We start from the raw sequence: 24,013 nt of genomic DNA, 5'->3' as shown, positions 1-24,013 counted from the left end.
ACGAAACAATCGGATCCGACTGTTTTTGTTTGTTTTTTTTTATTTGTGCTGTTTCGAAGTTTTTGGAGCAAAAATTGTCAACGAATTCCGCAAGACAGAAAATTAAAAGTGACTTAAAAAGAACGGCAAATGATTCATTGGGCTCTCACTGTCTAGAAACATTACAGAAATTTGGTAGCCGACATGGGTCAGAAAACTGAATAGTATCATCAAGAGTACGGTAAATCTGCCTCAATGTGTCATATTTTTAGCTAAAGTGTGTTGAATATTCAAGTCTTTATGTAATTTCTATAGTGGAGAATTGTAAAAATAGTTTCTGCCAATTTCAATGTCTGAATCACATATAAGATTATTTTCATTTTGGTATCACAGCTATTTTATTTAAACCTAAAAATCCTCTCTATACATGGCTGCTATATTTTAATGTAACAAAATAGCAGACAATGGACATTAAGTGGGAAATTAAAACATTGCTCACAACCATTCCTATGATTACAAAGAAATGTTTTCACAGAACAGAGCTGTCGTTCTGCAAACATTTATTTTGGCCCCAAAACGAGCCTCGTGTTCAGCTTTGAAATATTGTTTTAATAAGCATTTGTGTTAACAAAATGCTAGAGAACAAATAATAGATTAACTGCACATTGCTTAGGTAAAACATAGCATTTTAGCAAGGACATATTGATACCAAGTATTTAATAGGTATGCTACATTCTGGGAATATAAGTGAAATACACTCACTGACATACAGTCATATGTTAAAGTTTGGGCACCCCTATTAATATTAACTTTTTTTCTTTATAACAATTTTGGCTTTTGCAACAGCTATTTCAGTTTCATATATCTAATAACTGATGGACTCAGTTATAGTTCTGGATTCAAATGAGGTTTATTGTACTAACAGAAAATGTGCAATCTGCATTTAAACAAAATTTGACCGGTGCAAAAGTATGGGCACCTCAACATAAAAGTGACATTAATATTTCGTAGATCCCCCTTTTGCAAAAATAACAGCCTCTAGTCGCTTCCTGTAGCTATTAATGAGTTCCTGGATCCTGGATGAAGGTATTTGTGACCATTACTGTTTACAAAACAATTCCAGTTCAGTTACGTTTGATGGTCGCCGAGCATGGACAGCCCGCTTCAAATTATCCCACAGATGTTCCATGATATTCAGGTCTGGGGACTGGGATGGCCATACCAGAACATTGTAATTGTTCCTCTGCGTGAATGCCTGAGTAGACTTGGAGCGGTGTTTTGGATCATTGTCTTGCTGAAATATCCATCCCCTGCGTAACTTCAACTTCGTCACTGATTCTTGCACATTATTGTCAAGAATCTGAGAATCTGCTGATACTGAGTTGAATCCATGCGACCCTCAACTTTAACAAGATTCCCGGTGCCGGCATTGGCCACACAGCCCAAAAGCATGATGGAACCTACACCAAATTTTACTGTGGGTAGCAAGTGTTTTTCTCGGAATGCTGTGATTTTTAGCCTCCATGCATAACGCCTTTTTGTATGACCAAACAACTCAATCTTTGTTTCATCAGTCCACAGGACCTTCTTCCAAAATGTAACTGGCTTGTCCAAATGTGCTTTTGCATACCTCAGGCGACTCTGTTTGTGGCGTGCTTGCAGAAACGGCTTCTTTTGCATCACTCTCCCATACAGCTTCTCCTTGTGCAAAGTGCGCTGTATTGTTGACCGATGCACAGTGACACCATCTGCAGTAAGATGATGCTGCAGGTCTTTGGAGGTGGTCTGTGGATTGTCCTTGACTGTTCTCACCATTCTTCTTCTCTTCCTTTCTGATATTTTTCTTGGCCTGCCACTTCTGGGCTTAACAAGAACTGTACCTGTGTTCTTCCATTTCCTTACTATGTTCCTCACAGTGGAAACTGACAGGTTAAATCTCTGAGACAACTTTTTGTATCCTTCCCCTGAAAAGCTATGTTGAATAATCTTTGTTTTCAGATCTTTTGAGAGTTGTTTTGAGGAGCCCATGATGCCACTCTTCATAGGAGAATCAAATAGGAGAACTACTTGCAAGTGGCCACCTTAAATACCTTTTCTCATGATTTGATACACCTGGCTATGAAGTTCAAAGCTCAATGAGGTTACAAAACCAATTTAGTGCTTCAGGAAGTCAGTAAAAAGTAGTTAGGAGTGTTCAAATCAAGAAAATGATAAGGGTGCCCATACTTTTGCACCGGTCAAATTTTGTTTACATTCAGATTGCACATTTTCTGTTAGCACAATAAACTTCATTTGAATCCAGAAAAACAACTGAGTCCATCAGTTATTAGATATATGAAACTGAAATAGCTGTTGCAAAAACCAAAATTGTTATAAAGAAAAAAGGTTAACATTAATAGGGGTGCCCAAACTTTAACATATGACTGTATACTGTCGAAGCAAGTAAAAATCACAGAAATATTTATCTTCCAACTACAACAGCAAATATAATTAAAGAAACGTGGGAAAAGACTGTTCTTACCCCTGGGCGATTTTCCATTTTTCTATTTTTGTTTTTTGCTCCCCTTCTACCCAGAGTCATAACGTTTTTATTTTTCTATCAATGTACAATTCCACCATTGCTTTTTGTTTTTTTATTTACCATGTTCACTAAATGACAAAACTGACCTTCCATTATGATTCTCCACGTCATTACAAGTATGCAGATTCAAAATATGTAAAGGTTCTTTTTTATTTAAGTGGTGGAAAAAAAATCCAAAATTTGTAATTTAAAAAAAAAGGTTGCCATTTTCTGAGACCTGTAGCATCTCCATTTTTCATGATCTGGGGTTTGATGAGGGCTTATATTTTGTGCACTGAGCTGACATTTTTATTAATACCATTTTGGGGTAGATAGAATGTTTTGATTACCCATTATTGCATTTCAATGCAATGTCGTGGCGGACAGAAAAAAGTAATTCTGGCATTTTGATATTTTCTTCTTGTTACGCCATTTACCGATTGGATTAATTTACTATAAATTGACAGATCAGACATGATTGGAGACACAGATGTCAAAAATGTATCTTGATATAAAAATTATTGGAAAATAAAAAAAAAAATGTATCTTTATTTTTTTTTCTTGTTTTATTTTGAATGGGGCAAAAGTGGGTTGATTTGAACTTTTCTATTTTTTTTATTTTTTCAAAAAATTTTTACTTGCTTCAATGGTCCCCTTAGAAGACTTGAAGCTGCAATCTTTCGATCACCTGTGCTATACACTTTCCAGCGTTCATAGGAGATTTACAATGACAGGCACGGGACTCTTCTGCAGACCCCAGGCTGTCATGACAACCCATCGACACCACACCATCACGTGACACGCTTCCTGTTATTTCGTGTAAAATGCCGCTGTCTGAAATTGACAATGGCATTTCACTTAATAGCTGTGAATCCACCTACGACTGTTAGATGCACATGACAGTTGATCAACTGTGATTTTGGCCCAAGTTTGTAATTTTCAGAAGGCATAATAGAAAAAAAAATGGACCCTGAAATTTGTCATGCAAGTGACTCCATTTTGGAAGCTAAATCCCAAAAGAATTAATCTAGGGTTGTGTTGAGCATTTTTTAACCCATATGAGTTCTTGCTTCACAGAACTCGTATGGGTATCACAGAACTTTTTAAGACGTGGATGTGAAAATTATGTTTTTTCAACTAAAATGTTGTTTTAGCCCCAAGTTTGTAATTTTCACAATAGATAATTGGAAAAAAACAGAACCCATAATTTGTTACGCAAGTCCTCATAAAGGCGATCATACCCAATATCTGGTGAAAAACTATTATGTGGGCACATGTAAGGACTCAGAAGGGAAGAGGCATCTATAGGTATTTAAAACACAGATTTCATTAGAAAAGATTGTGGGCTAAATTAACTGAGTCCCTGAGAAGCCAGAACAGCCAATCCCTCCCTCCCCCCAACACCAAGTGATCCGATATTGGAAACGTCATTGCTTAAGGAATTCATCTAAGGGTATAATGAGTCTTTTGAATAGTGATGGGCGAACGTGCTCGGCACTGCTCAATACTCATTTGAGCATTGGGGTGCCCGGGCACCCTTGTTATTCAGCCAAGTATCACGTGGTGCTCGAGTACATGCTCAAGTCTAGGCTCGCATGTTCTGCTGATGTTTTTCGGTCACTAAACATGCGGGGATTGCCTGCAATCATGGTAAAATCTTAGCCATGTTGGCTACTGTCATTGCTGTGATTGGCCAGCCGTATCAAGTCATCGGGTCTATATAAGACCCGGTGACGTAACATAGTAACATAGTTAGGAAGGCCGAAAAAAGACATTTGTCCATCCAATTCAGCCTATATTCCATCAGAATAAATACCCAGATCTATGTCCTTCTAAAGAACCTAATAACCGTAAGAAACAATATTTTTATGCTCCAGGAAGACATCCAGGCCTCTCTTGAACCCCTCGACTGAGTTCACCATCACCACCCCCTCTGGCAAGGAATTCCAGATTCTCACTGCCCTAACAGTAAAGAATGCCCCCTTGTGACCGTCACCTTCCTTGGTATAAACAGATCCTCTGAAATATATTTGTATTGTCCCCTTATATACTTATACAGTGGGGCAAAAAAGTATTTAGTCAGTCAGCAATAGTGCAAGTTCCACCACTTAAAAAGATGAGAGGCGTCTGTAATTTACATCATAGGTAGACCTCAACTATGGGAGACAAACTGAGAAAAAAAAATCCAGAAAATCACATTGTCTGTTTTTTTTTCATTTTATTTGCATATTATGGTGGAAAATAAGTATTTGGTCAGAAACAAAATTTCATATCAATACTTTGTGATATATCCTTTGTTGGCAATGATAGAGGTCAAACGTTTTCTGTAAGTCTTCACAAGGTTGCCACACACTGTTGTTGGTATGTTGGCCCATTCCTCCATGCAGATCTCCTCTAGAGCAGTGATGTTTTTGGCTTTTCGCTTGGCAACACGGACTTTCAACTCCCTCCAAAGGTTTTCTATAGGGTTGAGATCTGGAGACTGGCTAGGCCACTCCAGGACCTTGAAATGCTTCTTACGAAGCCACTCCTTCGTTGCCCTGGCGGTGTGCTTTGGATCATTGTCATGTTGAAAGACCCAGCCACGTTTCATCTTCAATGCCCTTGCTGATGGAAGGAGGTTTGCACTCAAAATCTCACGATACATGGCCCCATTCATTCTTTCATGTACCCGGATCAGTCGTCCTGGCCCCTTTGCAGAGAAACAGCCCCAAAGCATGATGTTTCCACCACCATGCTTTACAGTAGGTATGGTGTTTGATGGATGCAACTCAGTATTCTTTTTCCTCCAAACACGACAAGTTGTGTTTCTACCAAACAGTTCCAGTTTGGTTTCATCAGACCATAGGACATTCTCCCAAAACTCCTCTGGATCATCCAAATGCTCTCTAGCAAACTTCAGATGGGCCCAGACATGTACAGGCTTAAGCAGTGGGACACGTCTGGCACTGCAGGATCTGAGTCCATGGTGGCGTAGTGTGTTACTTATGGTAGGCCTTGTTACATTGGTCCCAGCTCTCTGCAGTTCATTCACTAGGTCCCCCCGCGTGGTTCTGGGATTTTTGCTCACCGTTCTTGTGATCATTCTGACCCCACGGGGTGGGATTTTGCCTGGAGCACCAGATCGAGGGAGATTATCAGTGGTCTTGTATGTCTTCCATTTTCTAATTATTGCTCCCACAGTTGATTTCTTCACTCCAAGCTGGTTGGCTATTGCAGATTCAGTCTTCCCAGCCTGGTGCAGGGCTACAATTTTGTTTCTGGTGTCCTTTGACAGCTCTTTGGTCTTCACCATAGTGGAGCTTGGAGTCAGACTGTTTGAGGGTGTGCACAGGTGTCTTTTTATACTGATAACAAGTTTAAACAGGTGCCATTACTACAGGTAATGAGTGGAGGAAAAAGGAGACTCTTAAAGAAGAAGTTACAGGTCTGTGAGAGCCAGAAATCTTGATTGCTTGTTTCTGACCAAATACTTATTTTCCACCATAATATGCAAATAAAATGAAAAAAAAACAGACAATGTGATTTTCTGGATTTTTTTTCCTCAGTTTGTCTCCCATAGTTGAGGTCTACCTATGATGTAAATTACAGACGCCTCTCATCTTTTTAAGTGGTGGAACTTGCACTATTGCTGACTGACTAAATACTTTTTTGCCCCACTGTACATGGTTATTAGATCACCCCTCAGTCATCTTTTTTCTAGATTAAGACGTGATGGTCGCCACACTGGACCCTGGAACAGAGTACGGAGAGTTGCTGTCGAAGGGAAAGTTTGCTTTAGAGGCATCTAGGCAGGGTTTATATTGCCTTACAATCCATGCTGCTGAAACTTATAAACAAAAGTTATTTTCAGGGCTACATCTAATCTATTCAATATAAATACTGCTGTTAGCAGTAGTTAATGTAGGGATAGTTGCTGGAGAAGAGATTAGAGGCCTATAGGAAGGGTTTATAGCCTAAGAGTCCCGTTACATTTAGCGATGCACCAGCGATCCCGACCACAATCAGGATTCCTGGTGCATTGCTAAATGGTCACTAGTGAGCTGCCAAACAGGCAGATCTCACCAGCAATGCAGCAACGATCCAGCGATGCCCGGCGGTCGCTCCTCCTGTCAGACGGCAGCGATGATGACGACTTCCACCTGCTTCCATGCATCGCTAGTTGGCGCCAGCGGGATGCCAAAGAGAAGAAAATGGCCCAGGACGTTTGAGCGCGATCGGCGATATCCAGCGGGGGGGCAGTCTGAGGTAAGTGTCACATGTAGCGAGATCGCTAGCGTTGTCGCTGTTGCATCACAAAATCGGTGACGCTTTAGCGATTTCACTAGCGATCTCGCTATGTGTAAAAGGCCCTTTACAGTTCTTGCTGCAGAAATCTAAAACCAACTGTCCTTATCAAGGCTACAACTATTCTATTGCCTATTAATACTGCTCTTACCTGCATTTAGTGTAGGGAGAGTTGCTGGAGAAGGGCCAGTTTTGCAATAGGATGACAACAGCAGATCATAGTTCTTAATTTTTGCAGGGTATGTATGATGCCAGTATATATATATATATAATCGTCTTATCATGTCTGTCTGTAACCGAAATCCTGCGTCGCTGATTGGTTGGTCGCGGCCGGCCGGGACCGATCAGTGACGCAGGATTTCCATGACAGACAGGTACTGTATGGTCATGGGTATGGCGGCGGAGATTGCAATCTCCGCCGCCATACTTACATACTTACCTCACCAGGAGGAGCATTGCCGCGGTGCTTCTCTTCTGCCGGTGACCGGGGCAGGAGTGCGCATTGGAATCGCGCAGGCACTTAGTGCTATCCGGCGCCATTTTCCTGAATACACATTTGCAGTGTGTCTTCAGGAAAATGGCGCCGGACAGTGCGGTATGGGCATGCGCGTTCTCCGGCGTCACACTCCTCCCCCAGCCTCCGGCAGAACGGGACAGCGCTGGACCACAGGAAACATGGGTGAGTATAGTTTTTTTTATGTGTGCAGTTTCCTAGGGGTGATGGGGACCATGCATAGCAGGAAAGTGGGGTCAGGGGGACCTTGCATACCAGGAAAGGGGGGTGAGGGGACCATGCATACCAGGAAAGGGGGGGTGAGGAGGACCATGCATACCAGGAAAGGGGGGGTGAGGGGGACCATGCATATCAGGAAAGGAGGGTTAGGGGGACCATGCATACCAGGAAAGTGGGGGTGAGGGGGACCATGCATGCCAGGAAAGGGGGTTGAGGGGGACCACACATAGCCTAGGGAAAACAAGGTCAGAGGAGGGTGCAGCCCCCCAGTCTACCGCCCTCCCGATGCGATAGCATCGGTCCTCCATCTAGTATATATATATATATATATATATATATATATATATTGCTCATTCAAATAAAGGCAACACTATTCCATTTGCAACAGGCTCTTTGTGTTCCCTTTATTTCTTTGAGCAGTATATATTATATAAAATATATATATATATCCCCCAAGGATAAATGTTTTTATTGGCTTTACCTGTCTAGAAGTCCCACTACTTCCAAATGGTAAAAAAAATGCTTTCTGAGGCCCTCCTCTGCATGTCTCCCAGGGTGTATTGGAGTGCCTCCTAAATTTTGGAAGCCTTTGCATGTCATAGTGCACATGCTTTTCTTTGGAGGTAGAAATGGGCCACCTTACCTCTCGGGCCTGGTCGCACCAATGATTTGTCTGCCACTCAGCGTCATTAAAGCTTATATAAGTAAAGCTGTATTTATTGAATGGATGAAAGGCTTCAAAATGCATCTCTTGTACCCAGGATTGGTTGGGGAAATTTCCACCACATGGTTCATCACTTTTTATTTCACACTGGAGAAAAATGAAGATATGTTTAAACCCATCCTTCAGCCTATTTGAAGCCTTGGGGCTATTTGAAGTCTGGGTATCCAAGCTGGACACGTGGAATCAACTGTCCCTCCATGCCTTGGAGGTGCTGGCCTGGCCTGCTGCTAGTGTTTTGTCAGAGTGAGTTTTTAGTGCTGCCAGTGGCCTGTCAGCCTGTCAAATGAAAAGGCTGACAGGCTGACTCTTATCAAAATTAACAAGGCCTGGATTGACCCAGACTTCCCAACCCCACCAGATGACAGCAGCGGAACATAAAGCCAATTAAAAGATTCCTTTTTTCTGGTGTATTATCATGTACCCCTACCCAGCCAAAGATGATTTGCCTTATATACAAGGTATTATACAGTAAAGAATGTTTTCTAACATTTTTTTCTGGTAAAATCCATTTTATCTTTAAGTGGCGTAATACTCTGAAAACTTTATTCCCAGCAGCAACCTGGGATTCAGAGATGCACCAAGGCATCTTCCCCATGCTGTTGCCATTCCATTTGAACACTGTTTCCATCAATATCACAATTTTCCTGCCTCCCTTCCTTCCTGTTAGGGTCTGCCAGAAAAATGCTCTTGTTTCACATAATACTCGTTAATTGAATTGAGCCCTTCAGAGTGTCTGACCTGCTCGATTCGAGTACCGAGCACTCAAGCATTTTAGTGCTCGCTCAATACTAATTTTGAACCCACGTGTACCTCATAGAATATTATAACATTGGGATATTGAAATATAATATTTTAGTCATAAAAATGTAATTTTTGCATTAGTTGCACATTTTTCATTTGCATAAGGGTCAATCAGTGAAACTACACCCCACAATTTCTTCTGCACATGATGATGCCCAATATGTCATCAGAAACAACTGTCTGGCCACACTACACGGCTTAGCTGGAAGTAGCGCTATTTGACTTTTGGAGCATAGATTTTGCTGGAATAATTTGCGGGTGACAATTGTGGAGTCCCAAAGGTGCAAGAACAGCAGAAGAGCCCCTGAAGTGACTCCATTTTAGAAATTATAGCTTTCAATAAATTCATCTACAGTTGCACTATTTTGGCTCCACAGGTGTTTTCATTTTGTAACATCCACAAAATGCTTTTTTGCACATTCCAAATATTCCAGTTTAGTGCCCATACATTGTGACCAGCTTGCACTGCTATAGACAGGCACCCCACATATTCCCCGGTACAGTAATGCCAAACATGATGTTGCTTACTGTAGTTTAGGCACATTGAAAGGCTAAGAAGGAAGGGGGCATTTGGATTTGGAATGCAGATTTCACTGGATTTTATTTGAGGAGGTGCAAGTCATGTTGCTTTTCCAGAGTCTTAGTTCTACCAGTAAGGTAGTAGGAAGGGGAGGGGTATTTAACCTCTTTGTGCATCCTATCCCTCATTAGGGTGGGAAGACATCCTCCGATACCGCTGTCGTGGCAGGTGACTAGAGAAAGAAGCAGGGATGTTTTCAACCTTGAGCATCCTTTTAATATAGGACGGCTCAAGCACCAACGGAAGAGGCATCCACCTCCAGGATGAAGGGCTTATCCACATCAGGTCGATGCAGCACTAGCACCCTAATGAAATGGGACTTTAGAGATGTAAAGGCGCTGGAGACCTCCTGAAACCACTGCTTAGGGTTAGCTCCCTTCTTGGTGAGGGATACCAAAGGAGCCACCAAAGTGGAGAAGTGAGGAATGAACTGGCGGTAGTAGTTAATATATCCCATAAAGCACTGCACCGCTTTAAGAGAGTGAGGCTCTTGCCAGTTCAAAACCGACACCCATCGGACCGGACCGCAACGGACTGCCCCCCAGGTGATTATAATAAAACTTATTTTTCTTATCTTGCAAGTCGGACCGGGGGCCTATCTAGAGCATTATTGAATGCTGTAGATAAGCCCTGAAAGGCAGCGGCTGCATCTTATAGCGGCCAACACAGGTGACAGGTGCACTTTAATCTTTATATTTTGGATGTTTTGTTAGGAAGGAGCTACATTTCCAGATTTTTTTTTTGGATTGAAGCCTAATTGATTGTTAACTGAGAAGATCAAGGGGGCATGGTTTGTCCAAGTCTTCTTTCCCATTTGAACATTTTTTTAAGTTTGGTAGGGTATATGGGCATATATATTAATAATTTTTAGATCTATTTTTGAGAATGTTTTGTGGGCTTCTGAGTAGAATGTAAATTCTTTTGAGAAAGAATTTATGCATTTAAAAATATTGTAAAGGTTTTCTCTTGCTGACCAATCGTTTTGTGTGTTATTTTGTCTAGATGGGCCTGTCGTATCTAAATGACTGTTATTAATTATATTAAAATTCCAAACCAAATTAGGTTACCTCTCTGGATTTTTTTTTTATTTTTGATAAAAATTTGTCCAAGAATTTAATTTGTCCTTCGTTTGGGGCATATATGTTTACAATTGTGTATACGTGATCATCTGTTTTACAAATTAGAATATGGAGTCTTCCATTCACATCAATTACTTTTTATATTAGTTGAAAAGTGAATGTGGGACGGTTTTTTGAAGATAGTTTGGATTATTTAAATCCAATTATGTCTGCTTTTAGATTGATTGCGTTTTTCCAAGCAAGAAATCTTTTGTAAAGATTGTTTAATCATTTTACATGTAAATGAAACAAAGGTAATACTCATTGTTGTTAGCTTTGTTAATAATAAAATATGCTGTAAGTGTTACAATACTCATTTAAATTTTTTACAAGGTATAACATTATATGTGGAAATAAAAAATAACAGTGCAAAAGAGATAGAAAAGAAAAACACAATAAAACAAAGAGTTGCAATATTTGAAACTAGCTGAAGAGCCCGGTATTGCCTGGGCATAGTAACCAACTGTGGTTAATTATAACAAATTATAATGATTATATTGCACATAAAAACTGTGTATCTAATCTTATCCTGTGTGATACTGACTGCTGAGCTGCGTATCTAATCCTATCCTGTGTGATACTGTCTGCTGAGCCGTATATCTATTCCTATCCTGTGTGATACTGACTGCTGAGCTGTGTATCTATTCCTATCCTGTGTGATACTGACTGCTGAGCTGTGTATCTAATCCTATCCTGTGTGATACTGACTGCTGAGCTGTGTATCTATTCCTATTCTGTGTGATACTGACTGCTGAGCTGTGTATCTATTCCTATCCTGTGTGATACTGACTGCGGAGCTGTGTATCTAATCCTATCCTGTGTGATACTGACTGCTGAGCTGTGTATCTAATCCTATCCTGTGTGATACTGACTGCTGAGCTGTGTATCTAATCCTATCCTGTGTGATATTGACTGCTGAGCCATGTGTCTAATCCTCTCCTGTGTGATACTGACTGCTGAGCTGTGTATCTAATCCTATCCTGTGTGATACTGGTCTCCCCCTGCAGTCTGTGTCAGAGGGTGGTCTGTGTTGGCACGGTAATAAATTATGTAATTTCCAGCTCTACAGAAGGACGATAACACCATAGAAATGATAAGAATAATAGGCCTCATTTACCACAACTGTCTAAAAAGAAAACTGTTGCTGATAGCAACCAATCACAGCTCATTTTTCATCTCTTAAACAGCTCTGGGACAGCGTGGCGAGTTTTGAGTGGCGACTTTTGTGTTTAGACTTTTATATGGTGAGGTTGGTGTATGTGTGGTGTAATGTGTGCTGAGGGTGGTATATGTGTTGAAGCACATGGTAGTGTGTGGCGCATTTTGTGTGTGTGTTCATATCCCCGTGTGTGGTGAGTACCCCATGTCAGGGCCCCACCTTAGCAACTGTACAGTATATACTCTTTGGCACCATCGCTCTCATTCTTTAAGTCCCCCTTGTTCACATCTGACAGCTGTCAATTTGCCTCCAACACTTTTCCTTTCACTTTTTCCCCATTATGTAGATAGGGGCAAAATTGTTTGGTGAATTGTAACGCGTGGGGTTAAAATTTCGCCTCACAACATAGCCTATGACGCTCTCGGGGTCCAGATGTGTGACTGTGCAAAATTTTGTGGCTGTAGCTACGACGGTGCAGATGCCAATACATACATACACTTTTTCCCCATTATGCAGATAGGGGTAAAATTGTTTGGTGAATTGGAATGCGCGGGGTTAAAATTTCACCTCACAACATAGCCTATGACGCTCTTGGGGTCCAGACATGCGACTGTGGAAAATTTTGTGGCTGTAGCTGCAACGGTGCGGATGCCAATCCCGGACATACATACTGTACATACATACACACCCACACTGAGCTTTATATATTAGATAACAATATTGCAGTGGTTTAGATAATTGCTTATGTAATTTTTTTGGTAGCATCCAAGCTCAGGTTACATAGTTACGTATAGTTACATAGTTTTTTTTAGGTATAACATAAGTCTAACAAGTGTCAACCTTTCTCCACCAATTGTACATGTGTCACTAAATTAACTATAATCCACAATATTATGTACTGAGGAAATCGTCCAGCCCTTTTCTGAAAGCTGTTATAGTGTCTTCCATTACTACCTCTTGTGGTCGGGCATTCCACAGTCTGACTGCTCTAACTGTAAAGAACCCTTTCCTATTTAGCTGCTGGAATTGATTTTCTTCCACCCTCTTGTGGTTTGGGGGTTTATACCTATAGAGAAAAGTTAAGGCTTTTTTTTTGTCAACTCTTTGACCAAGCTCTGTAATAGTAGTTTAGTCTTTAAAGGTAATGGGTAAGGCATATCTGCACTATTGCACTTAAATATTTTTCAGAGTTTATTTTTGTCATCTATTTGTCATTTGACTATTTTTGGCTATCATTTGGCTATTTTCTGTGGAGTCTATGTAAAGAAAAAAGTTGATTCAGCTCACCCTTATATAGATGTTCACACCGCACATAAATGGTTTTGTCCGAGCAAGGAAGCGTCTCTGCTTGACGTTGAATACTTGTAGAAAAAAGAAGGTATCCAGCTCAGGAAATAAAATCCAAAATCTTTATTGAAACAAATTAAAAAATAAGCTGCTTGATAACCAGTATATACCGAAGGAAGGAATGTCCTGGACGACTGGACGCGTTTCGAACACGTGTAGTGCTCTTAGTCCTCAGTTTCACAATGAGCAGTCTTGCAAAAGTTAAAATACGCCCCAAGCAGGTGGTAAACAAATGAACATGATTGCTCCACAAAAAAAAGGGTTTGACACTTAAATGACATGGCAAGAAACACACATAACATGTTTAAATTGTAACAATGCATGACACATACAGTATAAGAAATACAGACAATAGTCAGTAGTGCAACATAACTTCCTTCTTCAAATTCAGACCCAAAGATACTCGGGTATTTAATAAATAAATCCAAAATGCTGTGTGTGACACTGACCAGTGACCGGCCCCCTGCCAGGTATCGCTGATTGTCCTGGAATGGCCAGGAAATTTTTTTGATCGCTGGTCTCCCGCTGGCCAGCACGCATCACTGCGTGTGGCAGGCGAGAGACCAGCGATCAGCGAGCTGGCGCTGGTAACTAAGGTACACATCGGGTTTCTTAGCAGCGTGCAGCGCTTAGAAACCCGATGTGTACCTTGGTTACCAGCTCCCTGCACAAGCGCACTGGTAACTAAGGTACACAGTGGGTAACCAAGCGACGTGCGTCGCTTGTTACCCGCATGTCGCTGGTGCTGATCGCTGGTGAAGCTGCCTGTTTGGTAGCTCACAAGCGATCGTGTAGCGACACACCAGCGATCCTGACAAGGTCATATCATTGTCGGGATCGCTGGTGCATCGCTATGTGTGACGGGGCCCTTAGCTGCCAGTAACATTATAGGGCAGCAAGGTAAATCAGGAGTTGTAATTTTTGGATGTTTTGTTCTTCTCACAGACTTAACCTTACCCACCTCCTTTCATTGTTTTTCGCAGTTCCCCTAATCTGTTCCACTGGCTGCATGGGGTAAAGACAGCGTGTTCTACAGGACATCTGCATCTTTTGTGGCCTCAGCCCAGCAGTTTCTTTATGACTTCCTTACATATGCCTCTATGTGAAGTATTTAAATTTTACACTTCTGTCCAAAGTATGCAATGAGGAACCAGCATTGAGGGAAATGTCTCCCTGACCTCGATCCCAGCCTGACCCTTGTGATATCGCTAAGAGGGCAGCAAAACCAGCCTGCTAAAAGAGGATCCTCACATTGTAACTGGCTGGAAGGCTAGAGTTAGGAGCTGGAGTACTGTGCCACCCCATGAGAGATACCTCATACTGTCACCTAAGGTGAGATGCTCATCTTGCTTCATGGCAGATGTGGCTGTTAGCACCACGCCAGCTTCCCAGCATGTCAGTTCTCACCCATGCTGCAGTTGTTCCTCTCCTCCTCATGCTCCGCATGCTTTCAGCAGCACTTCCAGCCAGGCCTCTGGCCATGTTCTAATGGTACATGCACGCATGCTTCCACCTTCTTAAAGGACCAGTGCGTGCACTTGCTATTTGCTCCCCAGCCAATGGTTTTGAGGCATTATGTATATATTGCTTCTTCTCCACTGGGGAGGTGCCTGAGCAACCTTCCTGTTTCTGTCTATGCTGTGTAAGATCGCATACCAATGCAGGTTCTGCCTGCTCTACTCTAAGTACAAATCCTGCCTGTTGTACTCCAAGTACAAATCCTGCCTGTGGTACTCTAAGTGCAAATCCCACTTGCTGCACTCTGAAGCAAATCCTGCTAGCTGCACTCTGACACAAACTCTGTCTCTGACACCAACTCTGCTGCACTCTGATACAAGCACTGCCAGCTGCTTCATCCAGTCTGTTCTTCGGGTCCAGCTGCTGCGTGACTGTTGGTCTGCCACACTAGAGTGGCACCTAGTGTTCATCGGGAACCAAGTCTAACCTCACCATCAGAGGCTCTAGTGAATAGTGTGGTGATCGCTTAGTCACACCTCTTCAGGCTCTCAGTGGTCCATGGCACAGTGGTTCCACAAACCATGTTCGTGACGGTGGAATTGATATATATACAGTATATATATAATCTTTACATAATTTTTTTTTATTTTTATTACTATTATAAATCTTATCACCAACTGTCATCTTCCTTACACATAACATTAAGAGAGGATGTGACTGTACCATAATTTTAGGGTTCCTTTCATGCTTGATAAAATAGAAATAAGCTTCCTGTAATGTGGAATCCTAGCAAAAGTCTATTTTCATTTAATTCAAAGATTAAAGTGATTCATGTACCTTTGCCCACAGATGGTACAGGTTAATAACAGGACTAATGCAAAAATGGAACCTTGCTCCCAAAGACGTAGTGGATGTCAATTTATATCCCAGAGATATGGCAAATTACCTAATAAAGAGAGAAAAAATCATAATCTTCTAAGAGAGAATGATTTATGTTAAATAGAAATGTATATTCTAAATTGTATCTACTAATGATTTCAGCATTGTGAGTAAAAATAATTAACAAACGGTATTTCAGTCTGTAACTCTTGCTAACCATCGCAGCTAACCTCCATAGCATATCTCTAAATTTAATATTGCAATGTACAGTATGTTATGGTTTAACATTCTTGAAAAGTCCCTCACGACCACCAGTATTTCTATTATAATTTTTACCAATTTGTAGGGTGATTTCAATATATTTTTAATATCCACAGGGACAATAAAAATATTGCTGCCTGCAACCACTTAGACTGCAAGAACACATGCAGGTTTTATTCAGTTTGAGCAAAAGATAGAAGTTAATTCGAAGGGAAAAAAAATCTTTCCTTTATACTTTTCCTTCATTTGGATCCATTTGTGGCTTTGGATGAAAAGACTGTCACAAAAAGGCATGTGTCACATAGTCTTTTAGGCTGGTTTCGCACTAGCGTTTTATCACGCAGCGCATCATGCGCTATTGGTCGCACGCACAATGGTCCCCTATCTTTAAAATGGCGGGCGCAGTGTCTAGCGATTGCACGCGTGCCTCAGCATTTTCGTGCACTGCGCATTTTCCAGGTGTGCGACCAGACGCGCCGGACGCTACACGTTGCTTTTTTTGTTCTGCCCAACATCGTTAAAAAATTGCATGCGCGCATGTGCGCACGCAATGCGCAAGAAAAAGCATTATAGCCTATGGGGTTGCTGACGTGTGCTGTGAAGTGCGCACGTTAGTGCTTTGTGAGCGCACGCGATTTCAGAGTAAACAATGTCTAGACACTTGTTTAATCCACCTCCTAAACAAGCAACATTGTTTTGGGGGAGTGTACATAAAAGAAGGGGTATGTAGTGCCAGACCACTTACTATACAGTCAGTCTGCAAGAGATAAGAAGCCCTGCAAGAGAGAATACACCCACCCAGCAAGAGACAAGACACAACTTTGGATAACAGCTTCAGCAGCTAAAATGTGAGTATTCTAAAATCTATATATGTGTTCCTGTCCGTTAAAATTTATTATGTACTAATGGATTTTTTTTTTTTAATTCCAGCATGTCTTCTAGATCCGAATATTCGCCATCCCAAGAAGAACTGGCCCAAGCAGAGCGTGAGGTGAGCATTTTGCTGCTTTTGTGTAAGTATAGCTGCCTCTACAAATGTGTAATAATTTGTGTTCTTTTACAGACCTCAGCATCGGACCCGGCAAGTGAGGCGGAACAGCGGGAGCAGCCAAGTCACGGCGAGGAGACGCAATGTAAGTATCCAGTCTTTGAAGGTCCCTTTTTTTTACATTTTTTTCTATTCCTTTTTTCTGTCCTGTTTTTCATCTTCTATATCTTTCTTCTTTTATGTTTTCTTTTTTTTTCTATTGTCATTCTCCTCAGTTTCCAAGATTATAATATTTTTTTTCTAGGTTCCACAACGGGATGAAGACATCTATCTCGACAACGAGCACCTGATCCGCCTTGTCCAGGACCATGTCCCGTTGTGGGACAGCCATGACCAGCAGTACAAGGACATTGTGATGACCCGGCAGCTCTGAAATGAGGTGGCAGCAGCGTTGATGGAGGGCTGGGACAGCGCCTCTGCAGCTTCCAAAAAGGCGTTTAGTAAGTATTTCCCTGCTGTGTGATGCCGCATTGACTCTTGACTCTTGTTCCTGAGGATACTGTTATGTTCCCTGATAGAATATATCTATCAGGAAACATATCAGTGTCCTCAGGAACAACAGTGACTGCACTGTGTATTATAATGCTGCATTGATCATGCTTGTACTCTTGCTGCTGATGATACTGGTGTGTTTCTTGCAAGATATATTCTTGCAGTAAACACACCAGTGTCCTCAGGATCAACAGTGACTGCATTGTGTATTGTAATGCTTTATTGATCATGCTTTAACTGTTGCTGCTGATGATACTGGTGTGTTTCTTGCAAGATATATTCTTGCAGTAAACACACCAGTGTCCTCAGGATCAACAGTGACTGTATTGTAACATAGTAACATAGTAACATAGTTTTGAAGGCTGAAGGAAGACCTTATGTCCATCTAGTTCAGCCTATTTTTAGTGCAGCTGTTCTGCATTGTTGATCCTGGGAAAGGCAAAAAACCAAAAGTAGAAGCCAATTTTCTCTGTTATGATGAGTCACCGAAGGAGGAAAAAACAAAATACTAGCTAAGTCCAGAAAAACCAGAGAGGTTGGCAGCTATCGGATTGCAGACCCCTGAACCTATCCACAACAACTAGCAGTAGTCGTGGGGGGTTCCTATGGTGCCCTAGACCCCTCGATCACAGCCGGAGAACTATATAGCCTAAAGACAGAAAGGTGAAAACTAAACTGCCCCAGAGCAGACCCCCAAAGCAATAGGCAGCCCCCAACATATAATGACGGTGAAGCAAGATGAAAATACTAACACAGATAGAAAGATAGGTTGAGCAAATGATGGGGCCCAAGCTAACTACATAGGACAGGATAGGAAAGCTGCTGTCTGGCATCTGCAAAAACCCTATCAAAATGAGCCAACCGACTGATAGGAAAAACAAGCCCTGAAGTCGCTAGGCTTCAAAAGACTATATCAGCACTCAGGTATATTCTGAAGACAGAGCAAAATATCAACAGATCAGAGACAAAAAATGGAATTCAGCTCACCCCCGGCCGGGGATGGCAGAACTCCCAAAAAACAAGACAAAACAAAAACAAAACTGAAGAGTACAAAGCAGAGCAGAAAAACTTAGCTTTGAGATGCAGGAATCAGACTGGTCTCCAAGAATCCAGCAGGAAAATCACCAGCCAGGAAGAAGGGCGTCGGCAGCCTTATATTCAGTCCTCAATTCCAGCCACCCAGTCATCATCTAGCTGCCCATGTGTTTGGTAATCAGCCTCACTACCTTCCTTCACCAGAGGAGGGAGTTCATCAGACCTCAATGGTGAAGGGAAAAATGAACTCACAACATTTCTCCATAGGGAAAAAAATTCCTTCCCCTAAGCTGGGTCAACCATCTACCTATAATATTATGTTATTCTTAACCTTCTATACTGTTACTCACAAGAAAAGCATCCATTCCTTTCTTAAATTCATTCAGTGAGTTTGCCATCACCACTTCCTCAGGAAAAGAATTCCAGAGCCTCACTGCTGTTACCGTGAAGAACCCTCTTCTATGCTGGTGCAGAAATTGTCTTTCCTCCAAACGAAGAGAATGCTTCCTTGTTCTTGTCACAGTCCTTGGTACAAACAGTTCATTGGAGAGATCTCTGTATTGCCCTCTGATATACTTGTACATATATATTAGGTCTCCCCTAAGTCTTCTCTTTTCTAGAGTAAATAGACCCAATTTTGTTAACCTTTCTGCGTATTGTAGTGAACCAACTCCATTTATCATTTTAGTAGCCCGCCTTTGAACCCTTTCAAGTTCAGTAATGTCTTTCTTGAGCAACGGCGTCCAAAATTGCACACAATACTCCAAGTGTGGTCTGACGAGTGATTTGTACAGAGGGAGAATTATGTTTTCATCTCGTGTCCCCTGACCTCTTCTAATGCATTCCATGACCCTATTTGCTTTGGTGGCAGCTGCCTGACACTGGGCACTCCAATTTAGCTTCTTATTGACTAAGATGCCTAAGTCTTTTTCCATGTCTGATTTCCCCAGCAGTTTCCCATTTAGTAAGTAATTGTAGCATCTGTTTCTCCTTCCCATGTGCATAACCTTACACTTATCTGTGTTAAACCTCATTTGCCATTTTTCAGCCCAATTTTCCAATTTACTCAAATCTGTCTGTAGTTGCAAACTGTCCTCTTTTGTGTTAACTACCTTACATAGTTTTGTATCATCTGCAAATACTGATATTTTACTGTGTAAGCCATCCACTAGATCATTACTAAATATATTAAATAGTAGGGGGACCAATACAGAACCCTGTGGTACCCACTAGTAACCCTGGCCCAATCTGAGTATGCACCATTAATAACCACTCTTTGTTTTCTATCACTAAGCCAGCTACCTACCCATCTACATACATTTTCCCCTAGCCCAAGCTTTCTCATCTTACTTACCAATCTTTTATGTGGGACAGTGTTAAATGCTTTAGAGAAGTCGAGATAAATGACATCCAAAGATTCTCCTTGGTCCATTTGAGAGCTTACATCCTCATAGAAACTGATCAGGTTAGTTTGACAGGAGCGATCCTTCATAAATCCATGTTGATATGGAGTTAAACATTTATTATCATTGAGATATTCCATAATGGTATCCCTTAGAAAACCTTCAAAAATTTTATTGGTATCACAATTGCTTGCCGCCAATCAAAAGGAACAGACTCTGTTTCTATAGAGTCTTTAAATATAAGGAATAGAGGCCTGTCTATCACATTACTTAACTCCCTTAATACCCGAGGGTGAATGCCATCAGGGCCTGGTGATTTGTCAATTTTAATCTTACTAAGGCGGTTCTGCACTTCTTCCTGGGTTAAGCAGGTAATACTTATTGGGGAGTTTACATTATAACTCTGCATTTCCCCTGGCAAATCCTTTTCCTGTGTGAACACTGTTGAGAAAAAAGTATTTAAAACATTTGCTTTTCCCACATCGCTCTCAATAATTTCACCCTCATTGTTCTTTAAAGGGCCGACACCATCAATTTTCATTGTGTATTGTAATGCTTTATTGATCATGCTTTAACTGTTGCTGCTGATGATACTGGTGTGTTTCTTGCAAGATATATTCTTGTAGGAAACACACCAGTGTCCTCAGGATCAACAGTGACTGCATTGTGTATTGTAATGCTGTATTGATCATGCTTTAACTGTTGCTGATGATGATACTGGTGTGTTTCTTGCAAGATATATTCTTGCAGTAAACACACCAGTGTCCTCAGGATCAACAGTGACTGCATTGTGTATTGTAATGCTTCATTGATCATGCTATAACTGTTGCTGCTGGTGATACTGGTGTGTTTCTTGCAAGATATATTCTTGTAGGAAACACACCAGTGTCCAGAGGATTAACAGTGACTGCATTGTGGATTGTAATGCTTTATTGATCATGCTTTAACTGTTGCTGCTGATGATACTGGTGTGTTTCTTGCAAGATATATTCTTGTAGGAAACACACCAGCGTCCTCAGGATCAACAGTGACTGCATTGTGCATTGTAATGCTGTATTGATCAGGCTTTAACTGTTGCTGCTGATGATACTGGTGTGTTTCTTGCAAGATATATTCTTGCAGGAAACACACCAGTTTCCTCAGGATCAACAGTGACTGTATTGTGTATTGTAGTGCTGCATTGATCATGCTTTAACTCTTGCTGCTGATGATACTGGTGTGTTTCTTGCAAGATATATTCTTGCAGTAAACACACCAGTGTCCTCAGGATGAACAGTGACTGCATTGTGTATTGTAATGCTGTATTGATCATGCAGTGACTGCATTGGGTATTGAATTCTTTTGTGATACCGCATTGAATGTTTGCCAAGTTCACTCAGGTGTGTGTGATGATACAGATGTTGCCATCAGTGCATTGTATAACGTTTTTTCTTTGTTTTTTCAATAGTGAACAAAGTCCGCACACGTTGGCGCTCGATGAAGGACCGCTTCAACACTGATGTTCGTGCTGAGGGACAGGTTCGCAGAGGTTCAGCGGTAAGGACCAGAACAAAGTACCGCTATCATCGTGAGTTGGCATTCCTATGACCGGTCCTTGCCACCAGAGCATAAGTATAATATTTTTTTTAAATAACCTGTGCTTTTCAATTCCACAGCTGATGCTTCTTGTAAATGCATGAGAGTAATGTTTTACTTTTCTTTCCACAGCACCTGGAGTAGCACCCTGCAACCTGTCCCTGGAGCGGTCCTTCATTGATCGACCTCAGACCCGTCCCAGCCATCCGACAGCCAGGAAGCAACTTGCAGGTCAGCAACACGGACAGCTGGTGACCTGGAAGCTGGTCTATCAGGTGTTCCCCTGTCCCAGGTCTCTGCCGCTGGTTATGTGGGCACTACCCACCAGCGTCAGAGGGCCTCGGACAGGCATGTCTTGCCCGAGTTCATGCACTTGAGCGAGGCCTTTCATGCCAGCCTCAAGTCGCTGTCAGACAGAGTGGAAAGCGTTTTTTCACTCATGGAACGTGGTTTTACCCACATGGAACACCACTTCCACTCTGTCGACCTGCACCTTGACCGGCTGGATGCTGACCTCAACAGACCAGCGCACCATTTCTTTAGTAAAAATGAACGGGGCATGGCAGAACACCTTAGTCCTGAGCAACAGCTGAATGTGTTACAGGCCTGCAACACTGCTTACTTACAGGCTATGCAGCATAATCAGTACGTGCAGCAGTCAGTGGTGTCATTCCCACCTGTGCCACCACTGACTCGCTTCACCACAGTACCGATTTCTGCTGCATACCACTGCACGACCACCTGCATTCCTAGCCAAGCCGGACACCACTACACCACATCAATGCCGAGTGCTGCTGGACACTCCACCCCCGCCACCACCATGGCAAGCGCTGCTCCTATCGGGAGCACCACTACCGCCACCATTCCACCATCTTGGCGCATCGCCACCGCACAGCCTGCTTGGGCCACTGCCACCTATTCTACTGTTCGGGGCACTGAGACAACATCTCTGTCTAGGAGCACCGCCACCACTCAGCATCAGTATGGGAGCATCGCCACCACTCCTCATCATTCCAGGATCACCGCCACCACTCCTCATCATAGGAGGACCGCCACTACTTCTCCTCCTAGGTGCACCGCCACCACTCCTCATCATAGGAGCACCGCCACCACTTCTCCTCCTAGGAGCACCATCACCACTCCTCATCATAGGAGCACCGCCACCACTTCGCCTCCTAGGAGCACCGCCACCACTTCTCGTAGAAGCACCACCACCACTTCTCCCACAAGAAGCACCGACAACACTTCTCCTTCTAGGAGCACCAACACCACATATTCTCCTTCAAGGAGCACCGCCACTGCCACCACCAAGCAGCAGAGGGGTGACCCATATTCCCCTTTTTTCTCATCACGGACACGGTCCACCAGCTCCAGGCGGTCGAGCAATGTAAGGCGGTCACACTGTGGTAGTCGGTACAGGTAGGTGACTCCTGCCCCAAAGAAGCACAAGAAACAAAAGACTTTGTTTGTCACTCCCCCCTCTCCTTCTAATGTTGCTCAACCTGCCTCCATTTCCATCCCTGAGCTCCCTTCCCCTACTACTTTAGTCACCCCTTCACCTAGAACTCCTTTCTCAACTTCCAGCCGTTTCTCGTCCCACCACACCCCCAAAGTATCCCACCCTTCCCCCAAACGTCCTTCAAAATAATTTTTTTTTTTTTTTAAATAAATGTGCAATTCTGCTTTCACAAAATACGGTTTCAATAATGTGTCTTTTGCCGCCTACACACACAGCGCCCTACACACACTGCGCCGTACACTTTGCGTTTTTGCCACCACATAGCTCCATTACTGACACATGTTTCTTGTGTCAGTCTTGGAGATATGTGTAGTCAAAAACACAAATCTATATGACTTGTATTTTCCCCACCAGTCTCTTCAGTCAGCTAATGGTGTTGAGTGCAAGGCATATCTATTGTTACCTTGCCAGGTATCATTAAAAGTTAATTGACTATGGTGTGTTTTTACCATCATCATTTAACTTTTTGTGATACAAGGCAAGGTGATTCTAGATATATCTTGTAATTAACCACATCCTCTATTCAGTGTGTGTTGATAAACTGAGGAGATGATGGGGAAAATACATGCCATATGTACAATACCCTGCCCTTGTATTATAACTATCACACCTGGGCAGGTGAATACACAGGAGTTTTAACCTGCAGCATCGCTTCAGTCTGCATATATTTCTCTCAGACTGTAGCGATGCTGCAGGTTACCTCTTATGTGTATTTTCCTGCCCATGTGTGATAACCTTCTGAAGTCAGGATGCGTTACTTTTTGCGTCCTCACTTCAGCATGACACCAGGCCTGGGTATTGTAGAAGTTGTATAAACTTTATTATGTCTACAGTCTGCGTTCAAACTGAAGCCACAGTGATGATACTACAAATAATATTTATAGTCACAGCGTTAGGTGTCATAAATAGTGAGGGATGCTACTGCATTCCCAAATCCCTATTTTTAACATCAGGCCAGGTGACACAAAAATTAGTTGTATTATCTCCACCGTCGCAGCAAATTGAACTCAAAGTGTAGAGATGATATAGATCATACAACTTGTGTGTATGTATAG

The sequence above is a fragment of the Dendrobates tinctorius genome, unplaced genomic scaffold (genome assembly GCF_039654945.1).
Source record: "Dendrobates tinctorius isolate UK_male_01 unplaced genomic scaffold, ASM3965494v1 ptg000081l, whole genome shotgun sequence".
Classification (NCBI taxonomy): Eukaryota; Metazoa; Chordata; class Amphibia; order Anura; family Dendrobatidae; genus Dendrobates; species Dendrobates tinctorius.
The sequence above is the reverse complement of the archived record's forward strand: the minus strand, read 5'-3'. Positions refer to the sequence as shown.